The following is a 20,068-nucleotide window of genomic DNA, read 5'->3' as shown; positions in this document are numbered from 1 at the left end:
AATCTACAGTCATGTATGGTAATGGAAATATATGTCAATTCCTGAATTGCATTTTTCACATTGAACAGTGTACCGCAACTGAGATTTTCTACTGGCAGGGTTACTGATGATGATGTGGCCAAGTTGGGCACTATTGTTTCTGGAGTGGTTGAGTGAGTAACCCCTCATGCAGCAATAGTAGGTGTCAATGCAAAAGGTTACACCAAGGGTACAATTTCTGCAGAACATTTGTCAGATCACCAAGGTATATTTTCTGTCTTCAAGAAGAAAGGGTTGTTCAAGGCTGCCTTCTTTCATTGTTTACTGACTTTCAAGGCACTGCTGCACAGGGCTTGTGGGTTTGATGAAATCTGTCTTGAAGCCAGGATGTGAGTTTGATCAACTATTGGTTCTTGGTACTCAGTTTCTTTCTTTTCAATACTTGTATCAAGGACACATCTTGTTTTCTCGTTAAATTGTTTTCCTTAGTTTTAATTTTTCTTTTGCTTTTGCTTTTATTATTATTATTATTATTATTATTATTATTATTATTGTTTTTTATGTTTTATGTTTCAATATGTACACTCTTTCTTATATTTTCAGTTTGTTTTATGCTTGTTCAAATAAGCCTTTTTATTATGACATAATAATGATACTGGCTGGTCTAAAACTTAGAAAATATGAGGAAGAAGAACTCCGAAAATATGAGGAAGAAGGAATATATTTCTGTTATATTCAAAACTTCTTATCTTACAAGACCAAATGACACTCCTTATATAGGAGATATTACAAACATCATTATAACCCATTATATGCCACTTACATATTATATATTACCACTATCTACCACTATCATATTATATACATGCCACTATCTGCCACCAACACCACTATCATATTCTATACATGCCACTATCTGTCACCAACACCACTATCATATTATATACATGCCACTATCTTATTATATACATTAACACAAATTTCCAGCACTCCCCCTCAAGCTGGTGTGAAGATATCTTCCATAGCCAGCTTGCTAGTCAGCTTATCAAATTGCTTCTTGTGTAGTCCCTTCGTTAGCACATCAGCTAATTGTTCACCTGTTGGAAGGTAGGTCATACAGATTATGTCAGCATTGATTTTCTCCTTGATGAAATGTTTATCCACTTCTATATGTTTTGTGCGATCATGTAGAACTGGATTATGAGCTATAGATATAGCTACTTTGTTGTCACAATAGACCTTCATAGGTGTCGGGTGAGAAAGCTTTAATTCTTCAAGAATTCTTTTAATCCACATTACTTCACAGATTCCATGGGCAACAGCTCTGAACTCTGCTTCTGCACTACTTCTAGCTACCACATTCTGTTTTTTACTCCGCCATGTAACTAGGTTCCCACCTACAAAGGAGCAGTATCCGGATGTTGATCTCCTGTCTGTAACACTTCCTGCCCAGTCTGCATCTGTGTATACTTCAACTTGAAGATGTCCATGTTTCTTGAACAGTAAGCCTCTTCCTGGAGTTCCTTTCAAATATCTTAAGATCTTATAAACGGCCTCAAAGTGCTCTGCCGCTGGTGAGTGCATGAACTGACTTACCATGCTGACTGCAAAGGCAATATCAGGCCGCGTATGAGACAAGTGAATCAATTTCCCTACAAGTCGCTGATATTGTTCCCTCTCTTTGACTTCTTCAGCCTTAGCAGCTTGTAACTTCAAGTTAGGCTCGATCGGAGTCTCCACCATCTTACAACCAAGCATACCTGTTTCTCTAAGGAGATCAAGAACATGTTTTCTCTGATTAACGAATATACCTTCCTTGGATCTTGCAAATTCCATTCCGAGGAAATACTTGAGGGTTCCCAGATCCTTAATGTGAAATTGTTTTGCGAGTTTCTCTTTGAGGGCTGCTAACTCTGCTTCATCATTACCAGTTAAAATGATGTCATCAACATAAACAATCAAAATTGTAATTTTACTACCTTTTGAATGTTTATAAAATATTGTGTGATCTGCTTGACTCTGCGAGAAGCCACAACTGATAACTGCCTTCCCAAAGCGTTCAAACCACGCTCTTGGTGATTGTTTGAGTCCGTATAATGACTTGTTCAATCTGCATACTCTGTCGCTTCCACGTCTCTGCTCAAATCCCGGTGGTAGGCTCATGAACACCTCCTCTTCAAGATCACCATTGAGAAATGCATTTTTAATGTCAAGTTGATGTAGAGGCCAATCTGAATTTACTGCAAGAGATAACAGTACTCTGATGGAATTTATTTTAGCAACAGGAGCAAACGTCTCCTGATAGTCGATCCCATAAGTTTGAGTGAAGCCTTTAGCCACCAGTCTCGCCTTGTATCTCTCAACGCTTCCATCTGCGTTACATTTTATCGTAAACACCCATTTACACCCAACTGTTTTCTTGTCTTTGGGTAGATCAACTATCTCCCAAGTACCGCTTCTCCTTAAAGCATTCATCTCCTCCATGACTGCTAATTTTCAATTCGGATCATCCAATGCTTCCTGTATATTCCTTGGAACAAACAAGTGTGAAATCCTAGATGTGAAAGCTCTATGGTTTTTAGACAGTCTTTGATAGGAGAGGTAATTTGCAATAGGATGTTTAATGCAATTTCGGACACCTTTCCTAATTGCTATAGGAACATCAAGGTCGGAAATAGAAGGAATAGGATTACCTAAAATTTCGATGCCAGAACTCGGGTGGACATTCGGGTCATTAGGATGGACATTCGGGTCATTATTCCTCAGATGAAATCGCTTCCTAGTATAAACCTGAAGCTCAGAATTTAGATCATTTTGTAGTACTTCTCCCCCTAAACAAGAATCTTCTTGACTAGGCACCATAGAACTTGGTTCTCCTAAGTGATCATTATCAGACAGATGTGGTTTTTGTGGAGGATAAATGACATTGGGGAGCGGGATAGAAATATCCCAAAAATGGTCTTCTACTCCACTTGTCTCCTCCTGAAGAGAAGTGTTGGGGAAATAGGATTTTGTTTCCACAAATGACACATCCATACTCACATGAAATTTCTTGGTTTGAGGATCGAAACACTTATGCCCCTTTTTGTTTGAGGAATAACCCAAAAAAACACATTTTATAGCACGGGGGTCAAGTTTTGAACGAAATTGACTGGGAACATGAACATAGGCAGTACATCCAAAAACTTTGGCGGGTAAATCAGAAAACAACCTCGTATCAGGAAAAAAAGTTTTGAGACAATCAAAAGGTGTTTTGTATGTTAACACCTTTGTAGGCATCCTGTTTATCAAATAAGAGGCTGTTAAAATTGCTTCACCCCATAAATATTTAGAAACATGCATGTAAAACATTATAGCACGTGCTACTTCAAGTAAATGTTTATTTTTTCGTTATGCAATGCCATTTTGTTGAGGGGTATCCCGACATGTAGATTGATGAAAAATCTCCTTTTTTTCCAAAAACTCACCCAACTGCTCATTGAAATATTCTGTTCCATTATCAGAATGTAAAATACCAATTTTGGTTTGAAATTGGTTTTCAATTGTTAAAAAAATGATGTAATATTATTGATTGATGTCTTACAAGATTGATTAATTACAATTCCTATACAATCTATATATAGAAGAAAATGTGGTAGTAGGTGTAGTGGAGGTGATAGTGGGTTAGGTGAAGTGGAGGTAGGTGAAGTGGAGTGTGTGGTGGAGTAGGTGAAGGTAAAGATGGGAAATTCTAACAGCCCCCTGCAAACTCAAGGAGGATAGAAACTAACCAACTTGAGTTTGAAGAGAGGAACAAAACAAGAAAATACATAAAAAAAGGATAGGAGACACTGTATGGGGGTGTCATAACCATGTAGAGGACAGTTTATGGGGTCATGTCGGACCGTTGTAGAAGACAGTTTATGGGGTCATGTCGGACCGTTGTAGCAGACAATGTTGTGACAGTTGTTGTGACAGTTTACAGAGTCTTGCTGGACCCTTGTAGAAACTAACCGGAATCAATGTCGGGACAGTTTACAGAGTCTTGTCGGACCCATAAAGGAGCTAACCGGAATCAATGTCGGGACAGTTTACAGAGTCTTGTCGGACCCATAAAGGAGCTAACCGGAATTAATGTCGGGACAGTTGACAGAGTCTTGTCGGACCCATAAAGGAGCTAACCGGAATCAATGTCAGGACAGTTTACAGAGTCTTGTCGGACCCATGAAGGAGCTAACCGGAATCAATGTCGGGACAGTTTACAGAGTCTTGTCGGACCCATGAAGGAGCTAACCGGAATCAATGTCGGGACAGTTTACAGAGTCTTGTCGGACCCGTGGAAAAGTGGCATCCTCAAAAGGTGTGCCCAATTTTGTCAAAAGGCGTGCCATCAAAAGGCGTGCCCAATTCATCAAAAGGTGTGCCGGACATGATGGCGAGGCACGTGGGCGCCTTGGCTTGCGTGCCCGTTTGTCGGCTGGTGATAAGAGGCGCGCGATACGCGTGGCTGCCTCGGCTATAAGACAGAGGCTGAGGCTGAGGCAGAGAAAAGCTGCGAAAAACCTCTGAAAAAACAAAAAACTCTTCTTCGTTTTGCTGAGAGAGATAGTCCGTAACACGCTGTTGTCTGAGAGAGATTTCTGAGAGAGATACTCTGTAATACTCTGTGGCCCAGAAAATGGCTTCATCTTCCCGGAGTCTGCTCACTCTCTTTCCCGACCTCAATGAGTCAACAAGAGAGACAACTGGTGCGGTGGCACTGGAACCTCAACCAAGCGCCACGGAGTTTACTCCGTTGAACTTTCCGATGCGGTCTGTGGAGCAAAGAATGGCAGTGCAGTCGGATGTGGAGGCCAATCAGTATACTTTGAAGGCATGTGTGGAAAGCATGACGGCGGTCACAAACCTGTCGAACCGGCTGCAGAGTAGGACAAATGAGGTGCAGCATTTAAACTCCCAGCTGGTTCTGCTCCAACGCATGTATAAGGATGCGCGAGCAGAGATAAGCGTGCTAAGGGCAGAAAACAAGGAGCTGAAGCGAAAGGCCACCGTGATGTTCCGATTTGGAGGTCCTCCATATGCTGCAGTGGAGGAGTATGGGGGAGTGAACGTGCTCAGTGGACAAGGAAACACGGAGACCGGACTGGCACGGGACACCCAAGATAAAAGTAAGAAGAAGAGACCTGCAGTAGAATAGAGAAGGGAAAAGAAAAATCCCACTGTGGGTGTGGTTGTTTTGTTTGTATTTTTTTTATTTTTTTTTATTTTTATTTTTATTTTTATTTTTTTTGTGTGTAAAATGATGATCGGGGTGAGGCCCGATATGAATAAAATGAATTCGCAGTTCGTCTTCTTCCTCCGTGTTTGTTTGTTTGGTTTTTTTTTTTTTTTTTTTTTTTTTTTTAATAAAATAAATAAATAAATAACATAAAAGAAAAGAAAGAAAGTGGAGCAACGGGTGAGGTGCAAAAGGTAATGATAATTGTTTGTGAGTGGAGAATAAAGAAAAGAAAAGAAAGGGGTTGTGTGGCACTTTTTTGTTTTGTTTTGTTTTTTTTTTTTTTTTTTTTTTAAATTTTATTTTTGATTCTGGAAAAGCATGCTGTGGCCCCCACCATCCAAACACTGAGCTAAACTAATGGTTTTATAAGGCATTAGTTTAATATATAGATATAGTAAAATAAAAAAAAATGTGGGAGATAACGTGGGTGGTGTGTGGGTGATTATTAGAGAGAGAGAAGAAGGGCCCCCTGTTTGGTTTTTTTTTTACTTTTCTTCTTTATTCTTCCGCAAGAGAGAAGCCTCGGCAGAGAGGCGGCTGTTAGAAAGAGAACTTGAGTGCGAACTGGCGGTGCGAAGGAACGCAGAGGGCGGCGCAGTATAGCGAGAAGGCGCATGTTTGGCAGGCAAAGGCGAGGAAGTTGGAGGAGACAGCGGCGTCGGAGCCGAGGTCGGCGGCGGTGGCTGCCGCGATGGGCAAGAACCGACTGGAAGAGCCGGGACTGTGAAGTTCTTGCATCTGTCTAAGAATGATTTTTATGGCGAAATACCATCCCAGCTTGCTGGGTCTCTGTGCTCGAGCTCGAATGGTTTGGTGGAGTTGGATCTTTCTTTCAACAATTTGTCTGGCTCTGCTCTGCCATGGAATCTCGATATCTCTAATAACAACTTTTCTGGTGAGTTACCGATTGGGACTCTCCTGGTATTTGTCAAGATCCTAGCAACATGTTGAAAGTTCTGTATCTTCAGAAAAATAAGTTAGCAGGTCCGATACCGAAGAATCTGAGTAACTGTACTCAGCTGGTTACTCTTGATCCGAGCTTCAATTTCCTCACTGGGGAAATCCCTGCTAGCTTGGGTTCCCTCGCCAAGCTCCGGGATTTGATGATTTGGTTGAATCAACTGGTTGGGGAAATCCCACCAGAGTTGATGTATATTCAGAGTGTTCGGTAGAGTTGGATCTGGAAGCTGGGTTCTCACAGGGTAAGGTTAACAGTGGTGGTGGACTCGAATAAATTTCAAGGTATGTGTAGAGAATTTTAGCAGACTAGGTTGAGGTCCGGCGGGCGGCCAAGGCGAGGTTACCGCCCGCCGGTGAAGCGAGAAATACTAAGGTCTTAACCTTGCTCTGATACCATGTTAAAAAAATGATGTAATATTATTGATTGATGTCTTACAAGATTGATTAATTACAATTCCTATACAATCTATATATAGAAGAAAATGTGGTAGTAGGTGTAGTGGAGGTGATAGTGGGTTAGGTGAAGTGGAGTGTGTGGTGAAGTGGAGGTAGGTGAAGTGGAGTGTGTAGTGGAGTAGGTGAAGGTAAAGATGGGAAATTCTAACATCAATCATATTGTAAAAATTTGTGAATAAATTTGTCACGTCAGATTTTTTATTCATCAAATAAATCCAACATAAGCGGGTATGGTCATCAATAAATATAACAAACCATCTTTTACCAGAAAGAGTAGTGATTTTAGAAGGGCCCCAAACATCACTATGAATCAAATAAAAAGGTTTGAAAGCCTGGTAAGGTTTTGGCAAATAAGTAGAGCGATGAAATTTTGTAAAAATGCAACTTTCACAATGAAAAGAAGAACAATCAATCCCTTTAAATAATTCTGGAAATAAATGTTTCAGATAAAGAAAACTAGGATGTCCTAGCCTATAGTGCCATAGCATTATTTTTTCTCGAACAGAGATTGAACTAGTACTATTAAAGGTCTGAGCTTTTTTATTACTAACAGGTACTTCATCAAAGTAGTAAAGACCTTCAAGCATCCTAGCACGCCCAATCATCATCCCCGAGTTCTGGTCCTGAAATTCACAATGGGATTCAAAAAATGTAACACGACAATTAGAATCCTTAGATAGTTTACTGACAGACAAAAGGTTACAGGCTAAGTTGGGGACGTGAAGAACAACATTGAGATTAATTTTCTCAGTTAGTTTAATAAATCCTTTTCCTGCAATAGGTGAAAAACTACCATCGGCTACTCTGATTTTGTCATGACCAGACCAAGGGAAATAGGTACTAAATAAATGGGAAAACTAGTCATGTGATCGGAGGCACCGGAATCTATGATCCACGGAGAGAAGTTTAGGCAAGAGAAGGCTTTAGGATTTCTACCTGTTTGTGCCAACAAAACACTAGGAGTACCGGATGAGGAGTTGGATTTTATCAGCTTTAAGAGTTGATCAATCTGCTCTTTGTTGAAGGGACCTGAATCGGCTTCATTAGCGGTAGGAAAGCCACGATTCTTCTCTCCTTGTTTGCTGCTTTTCCAGTTGACAGGTTTGCCATGGATCTTCCAACACGTTTCGCGTGTATGGCGAGGCTTGTTGCAAAAATCACACCAGACCCGTGGCTTACATCAAACCTGCGCTGGTAATTTGCAGCCTTGTTGGCTGCAGCATCGCTAATTAAAGCAGAAATTTCAGTCGATTCACCAGTACCTTTTTTCTTAAGCATGACGCTCCTTCGGCTCTCTTCCCTTCTGACTTCGGCAAATACTTCGCCAATGGATGGGAGAGGAGGTCTGCCAATAATTCTTCCTCGCACTTCATCGAACTCAATGTTGAGGCCGGCAAGAAACTTATAAATACGGCTGTCTTCCACAGTTTTGTTGTGGTGGTTGCAGTCGTCAACCGATTTCCATTCGTATGTGTTGAAGATGTCAAGATCCTGCCACAACCTTTTCAACGAATTGAAATATTTGGTGGCGGAATCATCTCCTTGACGAATCTCTCCCAACTTCAAAGTTAATTCGAAAACTTGAGATTGATTTCCTAGGTCAGAATACATCTGACTAACATTATCCCACAACTCTTGTGCAGTAGTATAGCACATGTAATTAGAGCTTATATCCTCCTCCATGGAATTGACCAACCATGTCATAACCATGGAGTTTTCAGCGTCCCAACTGTCGAACAGCGGATCATTAACAGCAGGAGCCTTCTTGTCACCAGTGATGTAACCGATCTTTCCTTGCCCACGGATATACATCCGGACAGATTGTGACCAGCGGAGAAAATTATCACCATTTAGGCGGATGGTGGTGATTTGGACAGAGTGAGAGTTGGACGTTTTCACCGGAATGGCAGCGGTAGGGGTTGAAGTGGTTTCGGACGTGACTTCCGACATGACTATGACGGTTTTAGGGCTGCTGTGTTTTTTGTTGCTCTGATACCAACTTAGAAAATATGAGGAAGAAGAACTCCGAAAATATGAGGAAGAAGGAATATATTTCTGTTATATTCAAAACTTCTTATCTTACAAGACCAAATGACACTCCTTATATAGGAGATATTATAAACATCATTATAACCTATTATATACCACTTACATATTATATATTACCACTATCTACCACTATCATATTATATACATGCCACTATCTGCCACCAACATCACTATCATATTCTATACATGCCACTATCTGTCACCAACACCACTATCATATTATATACATGCCACTATCTTATTATATACATTAACACAAATTTCCAGCACTCCCCCTCAAGCTGGTGTGAAGATATCTTCCATAGCCAGCTTGCTAGTCAGCTTATCAAATTGCTCTTGTGTAGTCCCTTCGTTAGCACATCAGCTAATTGTTCACCTGTTGGAAGGTAGGTCATACAGATTATGCCAGCATTGATTTTCTCCTTGATGGAATGTTTATCCACTTTTATATGTTTTGTGCGATCATGTAGAACTGGATTATGAGCTATAGATATAGCTGCTTTGTTGTCACAATAGACCTTCATAGGTGTCGGGTGAGAAAGCTTTAATTCTTCAAGAATTCTTTTAATCCACATTACTTCACAGATTCCATGGGCAACAGCTCTGAACTCTGGATTGCACTATTGGATCTTTAGTTGATGACTTTATATTGGTTATATGGATTGCACTAGCAAGCATATAAAATTTTAAATTTGGATTCTAAATCCTACTGAAGTTAGGATTCTATGTTACATTGACTAAAAAGAAACCAAATACTTATGTTGGACACCCGACCCTTGGGCAATGGTGTGGGATATATGTCCGATACTTCTCATCAGACACTCCATACATATTTTTATTGAACACTATTATTATATGTATATATTGTTGTATTATTGCTATAAAATAAATAAAATGCTTTTTTGACATTGTATGTTACATATAAGTTAACATTGTTTTATCTCATATAATAGATTAAAAATATAAAATTTGACCTTTTATACCGAGTCAGTATACCCTTAAATTTGACGTTTGCTGGGTCTGACCTCTAGATACCCTCCCGCACCCGATACCTGTATCTGAGTCCGCGTAACATAGGTTAGGATTATCTACTAGTCTACATATAATACCTACTAGATGCATTCAGTTCAATACAGAGTAGTTCTCGAGGAATTTTCTAGCAATTTATTAGGGAATGTGTGGTGCAATTCCAAGCCTAAGTCTGACCTTTAAGGATTTTTAGAATTGCCTCCTAGCATCTACTTCTACTGAAATTGTTTTTTTGGTCTTAGTTTATGACCCGTAACCACTTTTAACCCTTGTAAAATCTTCTCTGTTGAGCTTATTTGCTTTCCTTTTGAAATAATTAGCCATAGCAATGACACCAACTGTAATTGTCTGGGCACTGTTCACATCCTCAAAGTTTTGTATCTCTTTCCTGATTAAAGGCACCCAAACAAAATGTTTTTCTTTTTCTTTTTACCTCTTTTATTATTTTATGCTTCATTGAGGTTGTGTCCCCAAGTCAGTTGCTATTAGTTTGAACATTGAAGATTTATTAGTTTTAACATGGATAGTTCATTGGCCTTCAGAAATACATTCAAGATTTATTTTGCCCATTTGTTTTTGTATGTGAGAACAGAGGGAAGACAGTTGATCATCTCTTTACTGCTTGATTTAGACCAAGTTTGACAAGTTGTAAAAAAGTCAAAAACCCAAAAAATTACTAAAAAAGTTAAAAAGTTATCACTATTCATCCAAAAGTCAAAAATTACGGCTGAACAACTCCGGATTCTAATTTTCTCCTACACACTAATTTATACAATTTTTTAATACACATTTTCCCATAAAAAGTCAAAAAGTTAACCCAAACAATCATAATTTTTTCCTCAACTTTTTAGTCTAAAAAGTCAAAAAGTGCACTTATTTAGGACATCCCAAACAACCCCTACGGTCCCTTTATTTTTTTTCCCTCTTTACACTCCCCTCCAAGAAACCATGATGAATTGGGACCAGCATTTGGGGAAGGGAATGGGTTCATTGAATTATCAGAGACTAGTATTAGGTGTTGGGAGGTTGTCAAGGGGTGTATACGTTAATGGAGCAGACGTTTTGGAGTTGCACCCTTGCTGCTTGTGGGTGAATAACTGGAGAGGGGGAGAGAGCGAGTTTTTGGCAGTCATCATTTTTATTTCTTAGTCATTTTCTTCTACTTGAAAGGATATTTCTTGTATGTATGCTTGTTTCTTGCTTAGATGCTATTAAATTTTCATTGCCAGAAAGTCTTTATGACAATTATGAATTGCTGATCCAAATTTTAAAATTTCCTCTTGAATGTTGTAGACGCTGAGAGCAACAATTTAATTCTCACTGCAAAGTATTCACTTATTAAATCTGCTAAACAGCTTCCTGCAGAAGTTTCTCAAATTTGTCCTCATTCAATAATCCATGTAAGAATTTATTTACTAGTTTATTTCTGAGCCCTGTTTTTTTCTATTTTTTATATATATATTTTTTTGTAGGAAAACTCATCACATATTAATGCAGCCCCCTATTCTGCTGCATTTTTAAAAGTAATTTCTTAAAAGATATATATATTGAGGGAGAAGCTAGAGAATATGCATTGTTGGTGTCATTGGTTTTCAAAACAGAACTGAAAATGGCCAAAAAAAGAATGAAATTATAAGATGATAGGATGAAAAAGTATGAAAAGTAAATCTTGTCAACCCCTTTTCACATTTTCTTCGTTTGTGTTTGCCTAAGCCCACCCCTTGTCTTCATTCTCTTCCAATCCTAAACCATTGCCGACCTTGCCCAATCTTCATTTATAAAATATTATACTCACACCTGCACTGTCCAACAAGAGAAAAAATTAAACTCCAGCTTGCCACCAGACTATTCAGCCACTTAACTCCTCCATACAGTTCGCACTCACTATGTTCCCTTTGATTAACCCACTTCCCGTGCCAAACAACTGGATCATCATCTCCAACAACTTAGATTACCTACAAATGAAGCCCATGGAAAGTTGGAAGTTAAAAGTATACGAAATATTATCAAAGTGCCCCATAGCTTTAAAAGATCAATTGCGGATATTTTGCAGTTGAATTTTATTGACTAATACTACTTCGGATGTTTGAACCAGGGGTACGTGTGTAACTTGATTGAATCTGGTTGTTTTGTTCGATATATTGAGCGTTTAACTGGTTTTGCTCTTAGAAGCAAGGTAGTTACCTTCATTATTTCTGTCATTTCTTTTTTTCTTCCGGCCATTACTTTCTCTGGACAGGTTTGGTTGAGACTATTTTAACCTAAGTAAGAAAAATCAGCTTATTTTTGTCTTATTAGGACATTTTTCATATTTGATCAATTTTTTTCCTAGTTTTTTATTTTATTTTATTTTATTATTATTTTTTTAAAAGCTAAAAATCAAAAAACATTTTGATTGAATTTTAAAATGTCCTTTTAAGACAAAAATTAGGCATCATTTGCCCAAAAATTGGCTTTATTTTACCTTAATTGAATTTTTTTTCTTTCAAATTTGATCATTTTTTATTTAAATTTTTTAGGTTCCTAAAAATAATAAATATGATCAAATTTTTAAAGAGTCTTAATAAGACGAAAATAAGCTATCTTTTACCCAAAAAATTGGCTTAATTTTTGCTCATATGAATTTTTTCAAATTGGATCATTTTTTAAAATTTGTTTTTAGGTTCCCTCTACTCGAGGAACCTAAAATCAAAAAAATTCGATGAAATGTTTCTTAGGCTAAAATGGCCTGAACCAGACAAGGCCCAAGTGTCCTGTTTAATTTAGTAGTATTCTCCCTCATTTTGGGTTTTCTTTTGTTTTTTGTTTTTTGAAGGCAACGGATGACCGAAGAACTAATCTGTCTGAAGCCTTCTACATTGGGCAATCTGTTCGCAGTTACATACTTGATGTAGGTTGACAATTTGAGAATGGAATCTCTTATGCTATTGAAGAATCTCAGTTACAAGCTTCTGTTTGTTTTCTTTCCAGGTTAGTAGTGAAACTGGCAGAGTAACATTATCTTTGAAGCAATCATTATGCTCTTCGATGGATGCATCCTTTATCCAAGAATACTTTCTCTTGGAAGAAAAGGTAAACACTGAAGTCACCATATTTTTAACATATCAAAAATGATTTTGTTTACAAATTTAACTCTTTAGTTAAATAATCCAAACTTAGAGAAAAGATAATTCTTCTTTAAATTCTATGTACTAAGAAGGAAACAAAATAGAAATGCAACCACATTGGATTCGTGAGTGTGAAATTTTTTATTTCTGTTTTTTGTGTCGTTATTCTAATTACAGAACAACTCGAAAGTTTCCCATGGAAGAAAGGGTTATTCAACTCTTTTTGTCAAGGACTTCCAAATCATTAGAAATGCACTTATCATATGTGCTAATTCCATATCTGGCTCAACTGTTTAGGAAATCATGGGCATGTTTCTAATTGATGTACAAAATGCAATTCTTATTTGATAGGTTTCAAACAAAATTGATTTTCCTGTCTTGTTGAGGATGCTTTTGTCCATTGGTTTGGTATACTCATTTACTGTAGCCTGGATAAGATTCTTGAAATAGCTGATGGTTTCTGGTTCGCTGAACTGATAAAAACAAGAGGTAATGATTTCTTGAAATAGCTGATGATGTTCACTGTACGTATAAGGTTCTTGAAACAGCTGATGAAAGGTTTACTAGTGGACTAACTTATATCAGCTTCTGAATTGCTCGATGATGGGAAAAAGTTGCGCTTCAACTACAAGTTTGAGGGCTTACAATGGCCAGCAAAAGCAGTTCTATTTATTATCTATATTTTTTGTGAGTAAAAGATTTATTAGAGAAAGCATTAAAGGGGTACTAACCAATGTCAACAGCCAGACTTGTCACAAAAGCCAAAATGCCTATTATCACTCCTCAGTTATCTAGCGCTCTACAAAAACAGGAAGAATTGTGAATGTGATAGAAATTGAAGGACACCAAAAACGATTGTCATGCTTTAAGGCTAACTATGTCATTTTCTTGTAGTATTGCTCATGAGTTAGCACAGGAAATGTATCAAATGTACACTATAGGAAAATTGTCTAAACTATTCCTAATTGCACATGCAGAATTGTCTTAACTATACTTATTTTTATTTATTTATTTATTTTTATTATTATTAAAGTTGCCATCAAAGTTTTAGGGTTGGAAAGTGGTTCAAGGTGGACAAGGAAAGGACGGCATTTCTTTTTGTTATGTTTGATCTGATCTGATGTCATTTGCGAATGAATTTTCCTTTGAAATCTTAGGTTGCGTTTGGTAGAGCTTTCTAACTATGATTTGAGAGTAGGAGTTATATTTTGAGTTTGTGAGTTTTGGAATTATGATTTGAGTGTGGAAAATTTGTTTGGTGAAAGAGTTTTGAATTGAGTGGGGAATTTTTGATGTGTCATTTGATATTTGATACAAAAACTTACAACTCATAATCAAACATACAACTCAAAATTCTATTAAAACACATAATTTTTTTTTAAAAATTCGGAAAATATTTTTTTCGAATATATAAAAATTAAAATATGTCAATTGCAAAAAAAAAAAAAAAATAGTACTATTCCGGTCAACCAGCCGGACAATCGGTGGGACGACCGGTTAGGCCAAATTCAAAAAAAAAAAAATTAAAAATCGCGCCTCACACACAGAGTTTTCTGCGGAGTTGTGGAAAATTAGTTCCAAATGCCTATCCAAACATCATATTGGAACGTGGGGGTAGAATCAATGTTTGGAAATCGTTTCAAACACAGCCTTAATTTTCCAGCTGAAACCATATGGGCATTGGGTGGGGTGGGATCTTAATTGTGGGATAACTCACTTGTCTTGTTTGGTAAGGATAGCTTAGTGAATAAGCTAAGGGAAAAATGCCATCCCTTGGAAAAGAAAAGAAGCCCCTGTGGAAAATGTAGAACAGCTTTGCGGAACTTACTTCAAAGAATGATGTCTTTGGAACCTTTCACTGGTTGGTTTAGTTGTTCAAGCATTTTGGTGGAAATTCTTTATATTCTTCCTAAAAATTTTAAAGTACCTTCCACATTCCTCCTTTTATGTTCCTTATTCTTCAGAACGCTCATATGATATATGAGCAAAAAAAAAAAAAAAACACACACATTACTGTTTTCTGTATCTTTTACCTTTTTTGCTTGAAACTGTACAGTGTGTTGTAAATTGAATTTATTCATTTAGCATTTGAGGTTCCTATGTAAGATGTTACTTCTGCTCTGTAACTATCATGCATATTTGTTTCGATGCTGCTGTTGACTCTCTTGACCATGTTCTGGATATGTAATATTTTCATCTTTGAACTGATCTTACTTTATGATCCAGATTGCTAAGCTGCAGTTATCTGACTCAAAAAGTCTTGGGTTAAATTGGGTTGAAGATTTTAGCATTGGCAGTGTTGTTGAAGGAAAAGTTAGTGATGTGAAAGATTTTGGAGTTGTCGTCAGCTTTGAGAAGTATAATGATGTTTTTGCTTTTGTTACGCACTATCAGTGTAAGTCCTTTATTTGAAAATTTCATGAATCAGTTATTTATTATCTCTCAAGATGTAATACATCTGTTTGGTGCAACAAATCTTTTGCAGAAGGTGGAATTACTGTGGAAACTGGGTCCATCGTTCGAGCTGTGGTTCTTGATGTTGCCAAGATTGAACACCTTGTGGATTTGTCTTTAAGGGCAGCATTTGTTGATATATTGAGAGAAGAAACTTCTAAAGTTGATATTAACAAGAAGGTTTGCCTCAAGTTTGGTGTCTAAATGTTGATGTACTGTTGATGTACCAGATGTTGTCTGTTCCCTTGCTTCTTCCACCTCTTCCTCAGTCACATATTATCGTTGGGGGTGTTTGGGAAGATGAGTTTGAGGCTAAAATAGCCTCAAACTAAAAAAAAGCCAAAAAGCTCCTAAATTAACACTTTATAAAAAAAATAGCTGCAACCACGAATTGACAAGTTGTCCCATCCCTTGGTAAATGACGATTTTGCCCCTTTACATTAATTTTGAAAAATGTGATGTTAGGGGTAAATTTGTCATTTTAACTTTAAACATCATTTCAACACATTTTTCAATACAACAACTAAAATAAAAATCCATCCCATCTTCCCAAACACAAAAACTAAAATAGCCTACTAAAATAGCCAAAAAGCTAAAAAACCTCTAAAATAGTCACTTTCCAAACACCCACATTGTGATTTGAGATGATCTTTCTCAGTTCTGATATTCTTCTTCTTCCAGCTCTGTTAATGCTTTTGGTCTCTGGTGAATACGTTTCGCTGCACATTGAGTGCAATTATATTGTTGCGCTTTCACGTCTTAGGGAATCTCCATACACCTATATTTCATTTGTTAAAGTTTATAGGATGAGGTGTGATGTTATATTTTAAATTTAGCTACTGTCTTAGACATTTCACTTCTCATGGTTCACTAATGAAGATCATCTGTAGTTCCCTTCTCTTTCTCCTCCTTGACTTTTTAAACATGAATTATGCAATTGTTTATTCCAGAAACGCAAAAAGGAATCACACAAAGAACTGGAGGTACATCAAACTGTTGATGCAATGGTGGAGATTGTGAAAGATACTTACTTGGCAAGTGTTTGATGTTTTTGTTTAGTCTCACAAGAATTCACTGTTAGTGATCTATACTTATTTTGATCTCTCTCTTCCTATTGTGTTACTTGTGGAGCAGGTTCTGTCAATACCACAATATAACTTTGCTGTTGGATATGCCTCACTGACCGGCTACAGCACACAAAAGTTCCCTCCAAGACAATATGTTAATGGCCAAAGGTGAAACATGATTTCTGGTGTAATTTAATCAATACTTTGTGCATGCCATTTCTTTGTTTCTTCTTTTTTAATTTTATTTTAAAATTCAAATCAAATATTCTTTGACAGCACTTGAAAATTAGAATACTGCGGCCTATAGTTGAATATTTGGCGAGATTAGGTTTTGGTAAACTTGTGTTTTGAGGATTTTTGAAAAGGTAGGTTTTATGGATAAAAATGGATTGGATTTTTTGAATTTTCAAAGGATGGCTTGCTGAAATTTTTGCATGGCAACTTTTTTAGGGTTTTGTAGGAGAACATGCTAAGATGGTTTGATCATATACAACAAAGATGGATAGATGCAATGATAAAAGAAAAAAATTATGTGATCACCACAAATGAATAACTTAGGGGGAGGGGAAGACTTAGACTGGTTTGGTTTCGTTAGTGTATGAAAGAGGCTTGTGGGGTAGGAATAAGGCAAAGTAGCTGCTTAAGTTATGACTAGTGAAACTTATCTTAACACACTTAAGGCCAAAACAAGGGACCCAATAACACATCTATTAACAAAATGTAAACCACATTTTAGCACTACAGCCCATGTCTGGAAAATGTGGATATGCTGAATAATTTTTTACTCCTAAAACATAACATAACTTAAGATACGCAAAACTGAAGCAGTAGTGCTTGAAGGAAATATAAAAAAAAAACTCGACATTATTTAGAACTTAATTATGAAAAGCTTAAAGTGGATCCGGCCTTGAAATGGAACCATGGTTTCATAGTTTATGATTTTTTAAATTTATTTTTTCTTAAGTATGATATGGATTATGTGATCCTCTATACTGAAGTATCTGACAGAATCTGACAATAGCTGTAGCCTGTATTCATGTGCTCGCCCTCTACTATTATTGAAGTCTGATTGCTTTATTTTGGCATGAAAGTTCTGTAGTAGTATGATGTGGCTTAAGAAGTCCACAGTTGTCACGATTGCATTCCACCCCAAACTGAGATAGAGTAGTGACCAGCCAATAGTCAACGGCCTAACTAAACAAAAGCATTGTACTTACGGAAAATTTGGGGAAAAACTGCTTTGAGTAGCGGAAGCCACTAAATTGGAAGACCTGTTTATTCCACGACATCCATTCAGAGGAAGTGCATAAGTAAATGAAATGAAACATACATTATTATTTTTTATGCCTTTTACAGACTCAGTCACAAGGAGTACACAATTTTACAAGAGAACGTCATGTTCTTTCCAAAGATAAACGTGTACAAAGCTTTCAAACTTCAGGGCTTCGTCTTTTATCCAACAACTATGCATACAAACTTTCTTGTCTATTCACATAAACACTTAGCTTCAAACATGAAATCTTCATGCTCTATCATCATCTCCTTCATATATATAGGGAAGCGAGGTGAACTAAAGCCCAATGAATTGTGATGTATCAAAGCTATTTAGAGACAAGGATATCTTCATTTCCAATAATTATAAGTTGTTCAAAACTTAAAAGCTAAATTTGCATTTGAAATTTAACATATCTTTTGCATTTCGATGGTGATAATGCCCATCCAGAAAATACAAAACAAAACATAACTAGGTTGACTTCGATGATGTCAAGACCGCATTCTAAGATAACTTTCACAATACCAATACGATTAGTAGATTAATGTATCCAAATAGCTTCCGGGACGAATATTATTAGTAGATTAATGTTCCCCAATAGCAGCCCAGGACAAAAGCTGATATGTAGGATCCAGGAGGTGACTTGTAAAAATTCTAGAGGTGGCTTCCATTGTATTTCACAATACAATGTAGCACTTAGTTTCATGTAGTACTTTGCTCCCAAAACAGTTAAAACCATAACCAAAACCATAGATATCATCTTTATACATTAAATGTAATAAACATATGATATCCTTGATTAAACATTTTATATTCGAAGAATACAGGGTAGATTTAATTTTCAAAGAAGTTGTACTGCAAAATAAATTGTGATTTATCGCCACTCACCTCTTTTCCCCCTTAAAATGTAGGTTAGTCCAAATATAATTCAACCTGCATCATATAAAACAATGCATGTTGGTGTACACAATCCATTTCAACAAAATTAGAGCAATTTTAATTCGGTTTGAAATTCATTTTCTTAAATTAACTTGTTTGAGGTATATCGAAGGTTTGACCATGTTGCTTAGGCCCTTGCTAATATCTCAAAACATGTTTGAGTTAAATTCTGTGTGATTTGGGGCTGAATTAGATGAAGAAAATAAGTTTGAAACCATTTTAATGCGATTCGAATTGAGTGGGCAGCAGTAGGTGAAATCAGTCTGGTTCAGTCTGGTTTTGCATGTTTTTTTGACAGAATTGTTAAAATCGGTTTTCTACAACTATGGCACCAAACAGACTGACTAGAACAAGTAAACCGGACCGGACCAGTAAATTCGGTTTCGTTTGATTCGGTGCAGTTTACCGGTTTGTGCATTTGTTTAAAAAAAATAAATAATTGCCTTTATATATATATATATATTTTATAGATCAATCTAATTAAAATATAAGGCTTGTTTTTACCTAACAAACAACAACATAATTGCACCAAGACTAATTCATCAAATATCAAATTCAACAACAGTAAGAGGTAATGCTTGTATATTATTTGAATGTTCGGTAAATTTGGTATAATCCGTTAAGTTCGGTTCTATCCGGGTGAAATCTCCAAAACCGAACACTGAACCGATTTCCAGGAAAAAAAAAAAATCCCAACACAGTCCAACGGTGCAGAAAACAGACCAAAAACCGGGATCTGGTCAGTGTAGGCAGTTTTTCCTTCACCCCTAGGCAGCACCGACACCTTTTAGTGAAACAATCATATCTCTCACTACAAAACTTGAAATCAAGCTCCGTTTGATGTGTTAGAAACTAGACTCCTATATGTTTCCAATGGTATAGGCCATGCCATTTATTTCTTTCCCAAGTAATACAGATTTGCAATCAAAATTGACCCAAAACTTTTGCTGCCTGTGCACTGATTTTCAGCACAGGTAAGTTACTTTCAAATGAGCATAACTCCTTCACACAAACATGGGTTTGGGCAAAATTGACTCTAAATTGAACTCCCATAAGTCTAGTTTCTAATAGTAGTAATTTCACATCAAAATTTCACATATTTTAGGAGATATGGTCAAAAGAGTGCAACCTGTTCAGATTCTACTTGTCAAGAACTCAGTTATTTTCCTACTCAAAAGCTTAAATTCAATTAGAGTAAGTGTCAAAGCATAAAATCAACCAATTAAAGGTAACAATAAGGTGAACATGAATTTTACCTATCAAAAATAATAATAATAATAATAAAAATAATTTTTTTTACCTCAATTCAAACTAGGGGCAAGTTTAGGTTCTTCTTTTCTCTCTCTCTCTCTCTCTCTCTCTCTCTCTCTCTATTTTCCGTTGTTTTTTATTACTGGACAGACACTTGCCTCTCCTATATATGTATCTATCTATTCAAGTATGAGGTTTCACACTCCTAAGTGAGGTGTGTGCTTGGATGTCTCTACCAATACAT

The 20,068-nt window shown here is 36.8% G+C and overlaps 1 pseudogene across 1 annotated transcript in view; it reads left to right on the top strand.

Annotated features, from left to right (window-relative positions):
* The window catches only part of LOC114283319 (rRNA biogenesis protein RRP5-like), an 85,532-nt pseudogene that overhangs the window by 55,248 nt on the left and 10,216 nt on the right, over window positions 1–20,068 (top strand). The window contains exons 17-26 of the transcript XR_014332422.1: window positions 99–244; window positions 330–395; window positions 11,027–11,133; window positions 11,829–11,909; window positions 12,549–12,623; window positions 12,704–12,805; window positions 15,067–15,235; window positions 15,326–15,474; window positions 16,245–16,328; window positions 16,429–16,529. The product of XR_014332422.1 is annotated as an rRNA biogenesis protein RRP5-like (transcript). The remainder of the gene's footprint in view (window positions 1–98; window positions 245–329; window positions 396–11,026; window positions 11,134–11,828; window positions 11,910–12,548; window positions 12,624–12,703; window positions 12,806–15,066; window positions 15,236–15,325; window positions 15,475–16,244; window positions 16,329–16,428; window positions 16,530–20,068) is intronic.

This window comes from Camellia sinensis, chromosome 6 (assembly GCF_055761805.1).
Source record: "Camellia sinensis isolate YWXY chromosome 6, ASM5576180v1, whole genome shotgun sequence".
Classification (NCBI taxonomy): domain Eukaryota; kingdom Viridiplantae; phylum Streptophyta; class Magnoliopsida; order Ericales; family Theaceae; genus Camellia; species Camellia sinensis.
The sequence above is the reverse complement of the archived record's forward strand: the minus strand, read 5'-3'. Positions and strand labels throughout refer to the sequence as shown.